The sequence below is a fragment of the Chinchilla lanigera genome, unplaced genomic scaffold (assembly GCF_000276665.1).
Source record: "Chinchilla lanigera isolate Chin_1 unplaced genomic scaffold, ChiLan1.0 scaffold00015, whole genome shotgun sequence".
NCBI lineage: Eukaryota > Metazoa > Chordata > Mammalia > Rodentia > Chinchillidae > Chinchilla > Chinchilla lanigera.
This window is the reverse complement of record NW_004955416.1, coordinates 680,988-689,293: the sequence shown is the minus strand read 5'-3', so window position 1 is coordinate 689,293 and position 8,306 is coordinate 680,988. Positions and strand designations below refer to the sequence as shown.

The following is an 8,306-nucleotide window of genomic DNA, read 5'->3' as shown; positions in this document are numbered from 1 at the left end:
ACTAACCCAGGATGAATCCTGCACTTTACACACACCTCTGTTTTCATCACATGCTCCTGCAACTAGTGCAGTAGATGACACAGAGTTAGGCATTAGTAAATGCATGTTTAATGTATGAATAATGTGTGAATCTATGCATGCAAGAATGAATGAGAAAATGAATGAAGAAACAAATCTGAGAATAAACCAACAAATCAACGTAAGTAGTTATTTGTGCCCCAAAGAGTACGGGACAGAGAAGTTAGGAGGAAATAAAACATTATTTTCATAAAGTTTGCCAAATATATGACAGAAATATAAAGTATGAAATTATGCTTACAATCAGAACTTTCTGGTAAAGCAAGGACCCCCAAAACAATTGGAAACAAAGGGAAGACTACAGAGATCTTTAACTGGAATTTCTCTTAAACTACTGTCAAAAATGGAGAAAGAAGAAAAGAGACCACTGATAAATCTTAAACTGTAAATATTCTAGTAATTACCACTAAGTGAATAGTACCAATTATAACCTGGTAAGCTATAAACATGATAATTAAAAGGGAGGAAAGCCCTAAAATATTTACAAAAGCACATGGTTTTAAAATATTTTCCTTGTTAATAACAAGTAAGTTTTAGAAATACATTTCAGGAAAATTTTATATATATGAAAAGTTTTATACAAACATCCACCTTGCTTATATTAGCAAGTAGTGTCTTCCTGAGGATTGTCAGTTTTGAAATAATGTTTGTAATGTATAATGACCTAATATAAATTCTTTAGAAACTTGCTTTTGTTCTTTCTATATTTTATCCTTTCTGAAAAAGATCTGCTCTCACTACTAAAAAGATTAAGTCTGCCTACACCTCCGCGGAGCAGATTATGAAAACAACAGAAAGGGGCATATTCTCCACAGGTTCCTCATTTTGTCTAAGATGCAACTCATCAGCTGCTGCTGGCTCAGATCAAATGTGCAACCAATCAAAGCGGGTAGAAGGGGATACAGTCAGTTTTCCACTGATGATACTAAGGTCCTCCTCAAAGTTTCTCACACAGAAAGGAATGGGAAGAAGAAACAACTCTGATTCCAGGAATTTCAAATAGCTCATGGGCAACTCCTAGAAATGGAGAACTGGGAAGCAGCTATGGAATCTTGTCTAATCTCCCACAGGAGCCTGTTCTGCATAGTGGTACAGAACAGTGGAGGCACCTAATCACGGTCATGCTCCTGATTAATCAAGATCTTGTTGCTTTCTGGCCAAAAAGAACTGAAACCACTGATAGCTAATACCAAAAATCTAACTGAAGGCATAACAAAGTAAAGAATATACATAAGGAGACAGGATTTGTGTCTGTCTTAAAAACAACAACAAAAACAAATCTGTCAAATGCATATCCCTTCTCTTCCCTGTTAAAATGATCTTCAAGATTCACATTTTGACATTAAGCTAAGATTTGGGCATTTCTCAGTCTAGATAGGCATTTCACAAACTGCAATTGCCGGACTGAAGGGCAAAATATACACTAGCACTATTTTTGTATGTTGCTCTATTCATCTACTTCTGATTCCACTTACCGTGTGTTCACTCACTTTTACACAAATATGCATTAAGAGACTACTATGTAAGAAACTAAAAGCTAGCGATTCAGAATGTTAGGGAAAGTCCTGGCTCTGGTGGAATTTATATTCTATTTCTTAAATGTTTACTAAAAGGAGAAAGATATTTAAGTATTTTACTTATTTCTTGAAATTAGTAACTTTCCTATGTATGCTAACAATTAGAGTATAGGTTTTTGTTATTATTATGTATATTGAGAAGTATAAACCTTATTAAAGCAATATAATTCTTCATTCATCAGTCTTCATTTATGTTTAATTATTCACTTATAAAGCTCTCCATTTTTCTACATAACTTTTTCCTAACTTGAATTTCCATAGCAAGGAACTGTTGTGTGTAATCTGGGGTTAAAAAGTGATGTCTGAAATTAAACTGTGAGCCACATTTTGCATGCTCTGTCTCTATGGCACAGTAGGGTCCCGGCACGTTCCTCCTGCCAGAGCGTTTCTGCTTTAACTTTCCTTCAGTGTCACAGCTCTTTCCCAACCACCCTCAGATTTGGGGCCCTTCCTCTAGTGGAAAGCTTCTCTGATTTCAAAACTAGTTTAACTTTACTGGTAGGGTGACAATACTTTCTAAAAATTAGACCTAGATTTTGATAAATTTTCTACTTTTAAAGCTTAACCTATTGGGTTTTTTCTTGTTATTTTCCTTTTTCATACTTCTCAGATACAGTTCTGAACACAGTTTCCAATCAGTATTGATGATTTCCTCACCACTAATTCTTCAGTGAACTATTGTAGTTGTCTCCTAAGTGGCTTTTATTCCATCAATATATTGTCCTCGAGTCCCCAGCAACTCCACCTGATAAGCAACTCCCCCTGAATAATTTACTACCTATACTATATTCAAAATGATCTTTTAAAAATGCAAATATGATCCTGATGGTCCCTTATGTAAACTTCTCTTCAACTGTACTCTGCTGATTTTAGACAAACTAACAATTTCTATTTCAAACCAAGATGAAATAGCAGGAATGGAATTTATCCTTCTGCCTGAAACATCTCTTCCCAAAAATCTCACAAAATATGGCAAGTAATGGCTCTTAAGATACCACACACAAGATAGCTAAGGATTATGCTACCTTATTAACCAAAAACTGTATTTTTTTTGTAGTGCAGATATGGGAGAACAAGACAGAATCCAGCAGACCCCCACAGTTGATGTGGAATTGAGAATCCAGGGAAATTATAAAAGCTAAAGTACAGGAGAAAGTTGCTAAGACAAGGGAGCTATACATTAATCTATTTGCACTGTATTAGCAAGGTCACAAGTTTGCCATAAAACAAAAAAAAAATAATAATAATGAGAAAGAAGAAGGAACAAACCACTGAGAGGTGCTGACAACATAGGTGAATCTATGCAACATAGATGAATCTTGTGCAAGGCGAGAGAAGCCAGACACACACTATGCAATTTCATTTACACGACATTCTGAAAGTGACCAAACTCACGAACATGGTTGCTAGGAAAAGGTTGCAAATGTATGTAGGAAGTTTGCTGGGTTGATGAAATACTGTCTTGATTGTGGCAGTAGTTACAAACTATACATTTGCAAGAACTGCATGCCAACAAAGCTTTACTCAACATAAATTATACTTCAATAACTATGAACTTTTTTTAAGCAACAGCTGAATGAATCAATCAACGATGAGAAGAGAGTGATGAGGGAAACACAGCCCAAACTCTGAGCCAATTTACATATCATATCAGGGGAAGAGTAAATATTAGGCACCCACATATCTTAGGACAGTGATGGCAAAACTTTTAGATCGAGTGCCAAATTGCAACCCCCAACCAACTTCTTTACTGCAAAATCCCAACACTACAAGTAAACCTGAATACTGAGGTTTAGTTCAGAAAAAAACAACTGCTATCCAATGCTCAGCTGCTATGGCAACTTGGCTCATGCCAAGGGAGAACATTCCGCGTGCCCGCTGCACCACACGTCACTCATCCACCACCACTGTGCTGGGGGGCTGCCTTGAAAAAGTACCAAAAATTAAGTGACTTAAAAACAATAAACTAATTCTCATGGTTCTGGAGACTGGAAGTCTAAATTGAGGATGGAGTCTCCTAGAGCCTTTGGTATGGCCCCTCCACACCAGGATTTCAGGCTTCTTCCTTTCAAGCGAGGCTCCATCTTTGAAGTTTCAACATCTGGCGTGGCCCCCAATCCTTGATATCCACGCTGTGTGGCAGCACCACTCTTAGCTCTGTTTCTGTGGACAAAAGGCCTCCTTCCTGTGTCTAAGTATCAAATTCCCTCTTCTTTGAAGGACACTAGTTACTGCAGTGGAGCCCATCTCACCCTGTATAACCCATTTTAATTGTTACATCTCTACAGACCATATTTCCAAACAACTTCACATTTACAAGAACTGGAAACTAGAGTTTGAACATGTCCTTTGAGAGGACACAATTCAACCTATTATACACACAAATAGCTGTGAAACAAGGCAAAAATATGACAAACGTTACAAGGAGGATATGAAGTGGATGGATCAAAAGCTCTGGAAGATTCAAGAGATGACTTCAGGGTACTTGAAAAATTGTATTTGAAATGGTCCTGAGGAGATCAATATTACGAGGGTCAAGAGAAATGAAGGAGAAGGGGAGTAAGACATTTCAAGTAAGGGGAGCAGAACATCACACTATTATAGGACAGATCCAAGAAAGGGTGAACAAGAACCAGAAGAGGGGGTCTCATTTGGTGGAAGCATCAGCTCTTAAGTGTGACATACTAGAAAGGTAAGTGGGGATCAGGTAGTCAAATGTCTAGATAAGGAGTCTTTACTTAATTCAGCAGATGTTTGGGGGCCACTGAGAGAATAACAGCGATAAAAAATGGCCACCTTTCCTCAGCTTTTCCTCACAGTACCAGAGGACTGGCAATGACATCACCTACACAGAAATTACTCATGCTTAATTTTGGTGGCATCAGTATTTTGTCTATTGAGCCAGCTATCATGGGGTGTATGGATAAGTAACAGCAAGACAGCCCACTAGACTTTGCTCCTGTGTTTAATCTGTTTTATTTATCTGCTTCTGCTGAAACAGATCCCTCTTGAAAATGCAACACTGATTCAAAAGTATATTTATCTGCTTCAGTGAAAGCCTTTTCTATTAACTTCCAAGCTGGCATTCAAAACTTAGCAAAATTTCTTACTTTCAGAGAAACTATTCACCTAGGCAATTCCTCTCCCCAAAAGTGTTCCAAAAGTACACAACAACTCATTCTTTTAAGATTAAAAGCTAAGGGTCCTCAAATCATAGTTTGGTTGCTGTCTATACACAAGTACAAAATCTTGTGCAAATAAGGACAGAGAACATAGAATTGAATGGCAGCATTTGTGCTGAAACTCACAGGGAGAATGCCAAGGTCACAATTATAGTGTGCATTCTTGTCCTCGCATCTACATGTGTCTGAAAGAATGACTCTTCCCTACTATTGTCCCTCTAAGCTCTTTTCTACGACTATGTAATTGTAATTGTTGCAATGGAAACGAGTCCTTGAAACTCACTGGAATCTAGAAGGCCACATCTCTCACAGAGCCATATTACATTTTCAATTATCTCAGAAAGCAGCCATTCTATTTAATGTAAAAAACTGGATAGAGTTTCAGAAAAACAAATTTTTTTAAATACAAAAAGGTTGACTGCACAACCACATAGGTCAAGTACAAAACCACATTGGTGCCATATTATTTTTGACCACATAATAACCTCTTCTAAGGTTTAAAATTTGACATTTAGTTTCAGTAACAAGTTTAAACCAAATTATATTTGTAAGTCCTACCTATTTAATTGCATAAATGACAATATTCAGTCAACTATTAATCACTAATCACTAGTTCATCTTTTTTCCATCCGTAGTTACCATGAGACTCTTACCTAGCTTTCCCACATGGATTCTTAAATTGGGGAAAGAAGAAAGTGGTACCAAGAGCAAGTCTGAGCACTCTCTATATATTGCAAAAGCAAACAAAATTTAAAGATAAACTACTGACTTGTATTTTATCCCTTTCTTGCCATCAAATAGTGGATAACCTTGTTTAATATTCTCACTTTACTGGCTTGGGAGGTTTGTTTTGGTTGGTTTTGTTTCATGTGTGTGTTACATTCAGTATTGCCGATTGAACCGAGGGCACTGTATATGCTAGGCAAGCACTCTACCGCTAAGCTACATCTCTCCCTGTAAGTTATAACTATATCGAGATATAGTTTACTCGTCATACAGTTCACCAATTGCAAATGTATGTTTCAAAGTTTTTAGTGTATTTATAGAGTTCCGCAACCATCCGCACAGTTTTAGAATATCCTCACTATCCCAAAAGGAAGGCTGCACCTATTAGCAGCCATTCTCCTCTTCCCACCTATACCTTCCAATCCTGAGGCAGCCCCTAATTTATTTTTTGTCTCTATAAATGTGCCTTCTGGAGGTTTCATGTAAATGGAGTAATAACACACATGGTCTTTTGTGACTGACTCCTATCACTCAGCACAATGTCTTCAAGGTTCACCCATGTTGTAATGTGTTTCTGTACTTCACATATTTTAACTATTAACTGGCAACATGATGTATGTTGTTTAAGTCATTTCACTTGCTAAAACAAAACACCATAAACTGGGCAGCTTATAAAGAACTGATATTTATTCTGACAGAAGTGGCCATAAAGTCCGCAATCAAAACACTGGCAAATTTACTGTCTGGTGCAAGCCCATGCTGGTTCACAGAGACCACCTTCCTGCCACGTGGTGGGAGCCACGTGATATGAGTGCACCACGTGCACGTGTGGAGAAGTGGCAGTGCCTGCGGCCCAGAGGGAGCCATCCCTGCCCTCTCCACAGATTCAGGGCCATGCTTAACTTCTGGGCCTCCATCACCCCCTCAACTCCCTGGCCTAGGTGAGGAGGAGGCCAGCTTGGGTGGAATGGCCTGAGCTGAGGACATGGAGCTCAGAGCTGTGAAAAGTACACTATTAAGAGTGGCGGTAACAATGGCCTCAGCAGGCAGGGAAGATGAAAGGCCAGACCAGGCTCGAACATGTAACAACACACAATATCAAACAGCTGGAGAGGGTAAGCCGGGTCAACTTTCCAGTCAGCTATAATGACGTTTTACAAGGATGTGCTGGAAGGTAGTGAGCTAGAAAAGCTTGCCTATTTTGGTGGCATTGCTGTAGGTGTGGTATGCTGCAGGGGGAATCATTCACAGAATCAGAAGAGACTTAACATCATGACACTAGGATGTCTTACACCTTACCGAAAGTTAGCAATGGGACCTAAAATGTTAAATCATGCCTTAAACATACGTGAAAAAGATGGCACTTTTGACATCTATTTGCACGTCCAGATCAGCAGTGAGTCAGCAACTGACTTCTATAGGAAGTTTGGCTTTCAGATTTTTGAGACAAAGAAGAACTACTGTAAGAGGATAGAGCCTGCTGATGCTCATGTGCTTCAGGAAAACCTCAAGTCCATTCTGGTCAGAATGCAGATGTACAAAAGATAGACGACTGAACAAACTACAAATGAACTTCCTTACACTTGCTTGTCCCCAAAGAATAAGAGAGGCCACTTTGTTAAGCTCTCCGTCCTGTTCTCTTGCTCCTGGTTTTCCTTTCTCTCCACCTTTCCTTTAAAAGTTTTAATTATTTCAAGGACCTTTAAGAATAATCATGCTTGTACTGTTTCAGTTCTCGCATTTTTGTGAGGTGGACGGATTAAAGGAAGATCTGTTTAGTTTCATAGTTAAGGTGTATAACCCAAAAATTTGGGGTATCAAATGATTTCCAATTTTTTAGCTTTTTTTTAAAATGTTCTGCTTTCGCATTATATTGAAGGGCAGAACAGACAAATATTGTTTATTTCAAGACACAAAGAGAAGCAGCAGCAATGTCTTTTTCTCTGATTCACAGACAGGTTCGGTGTGTTTGTGGTACTCCGGGTTTTTAAAGACTATTTGTGAAATGCTTATCCCCACACATTGCTTTCACCCTACCCTTAGTCCTGAGTACGCTCTCAGGATTTGGACTATGGTTATACCCTTGTTTAGGTTTTTAAAGCAATTGATTTTTCTCTTCTTGCTGATGGGTAGGGCAAGTTGGGATAGGTAGTGTTAAACAGTTGGTCTAAGGATTTAAGTAAAACTGCTTTTTTGTTAATGAGTATACTGGTTGTGAGCAGGTTTGTTTTTCCAGCTGTTGTTACTAGAGGCATTAACATTTAGAGTGTGAGCTGGTGAGATAATTTTTTAAAAATATCCCAACTAGATATAATAGCCTTTAACTGACCTAAAGTTTGTGATTAATTTTTTCTCCTGTCCTTTTTCTTCAGTAAACACGGTAATACCATAGTTACTCTAACTTTAAAAATGCAGCTGAAGGCTGGGCATGGTGGCGCACGCCTGTAATCCCAGCACTGGGGAGGCTGAGGCAGGAGGATCGTTGCAAGTTCGAGACCAGCCTGGGCTACAAAGCAAGCTCAAGGCCAGCCTGAACTACATAGCAAGACCCTGTCTCAAATAGACCAAAAAAAAAACAAAGCTGAAGGTTGGGCATGGTGGCACACACTTATAATCCTCAGGAGGCTGAGGCAGGAGAATCGCAGTGAGTTGGAGGTCAGCATGGACTACAAAATGTATTCAAGGACAGCCTCAACTACACAGCGAGACCCTATCTCAAAAAGACAAAAAAAAAAAAAAAATG

General features: G+C 38.6%; 1 pseudogene; it reads left to right on the top strand.

The window, feature by feature from the left end:
- Positions 1-6,709: 6,709 nt before the first annotated feature.
- Positions 6,710-7,111, top strand: LOC102023352 (annotated as a pseudogene).
- Positions 7,112-8,306: the final 1,195 nt, after the last annotated feature.